This window comes from Triticum urartu, unplaced genomic scaffold, assembly GCF_003073215.2.
Source record: "Triticum urartu cultivar G1812 unplaced genomic scaffold, Tu2.1 TuUngrouped_contig_8076, whole genome shotgun sequence".
NCBI lineage: Eukaryota > Viridiplantae > Streptophyta > Magnoliopsida > Poales > Poaceae > Triticum > Triticum urartu.
In genome coordinates, this window is record NW_024118986.1 from 9341 (window position 1) to 10468 (window position 1128).

General features: G+C 38.0%; 1 non-coding gene across 1 annotated transcript; it reads right to left on the reverse strand.

Annotated features, from left to right (window-relative positions):
• Window positions 1-810: 810 nt before the first annotated feature.
• Window positions 811-884, reverse strand: TRNAT-AGU. Its single transcript has one exon. It is a non-coding gene; the product is annotated as a tRNA-Thr (tRNA).
• Window positions 885-1128: the final 244 nt, after the last annotated feature.

Consider the following 1128-nt stretch of genomic DNA (forward strand, 5'->3'; position numbering starts at 1 on the left):
AGTGCTCGACCATTGCTTTATATATGTTGGTAGGAAGTTACGAAATCTTATTCATCATCAATTTTGAATAATTTGCTTTGGAACTTGTGGAAACACAACAAACTTTTTTGGTGTGGGGGAAATAGTTATGCTCATAGAAAACGCAAAATCACTTTGTTTTGCTTTCATTGGGAGTTCAATTAAGAAAAAATATGCTCGTCGAAATGAAAAAAGGTAGATATAGGCCGGAGGTGGACTCACTGTGGACACTGCAGAGGCGGTCATGCTAACACCTTTAGCTCCAAGTAACATAAAGTGCTCGACCATTGCTTTATATATGTTGGTAGGAAGTTACGAAATCTTATTCATCATCAATTTTGAATAATTTGCTTTGGAACTTGTGGAAACACAACAAACTTTTTTGGTGTGGGGGAAATAGTTATGCTCATAGAAAACGCAAAATCACTTTGTTTTGCTTTCATTGGGAGTTCAATTAAGAAAAAATATGCTCGTCGAAATGAAAAAAGGTAGATATAGGCCGGAGGTGGACTCACTGTGGACACTGCAGAGGCGGTCATGCTAACACCTTTAGCTCCAAGTAACATAAAGTGCTCGACCATTGCTTTATATATGTTGGTAGGAAGTTACGAAATCTTATTCATCATCAATTTTGAATAATTTGCTTTGGAACTTGTGGAAACACAACAAACTTTTTTGGTGTGGGGGAAATAGTTATGCTCATAGAAAACGCAAAATCACTTTGTTTTGCTTTCATTGGGAGTTCAATTAAGAAAAAATATGCTCGTCGAAATGAAAAAAGGTAGATATATTTTCTTTCATTGAGAGTTGAACTCAAGACCTCCCGCTTACTAAGCGGGTGCTCTAACCAACTGATCTATGAAAGCTTCTTGCAAATAATTTTATTTGGCGAAACATGTGATCAATTTAGGCAGATACTAACCCCACCCCTCCCCCCAAGGTCACGATAGACGTGTTGCTATCGACAGAATGTCATCTCCTATGGACATAATATCTCAGTTTAATAAGGTCCCCTTATACTAGAGGTAAGTTGAATACATAGTCGTCGTCTTCTTAGGGCGGCGAGGTTAGGATTTCTTGTCTTGTGTGCACAACGGCAAGATCTGTCAT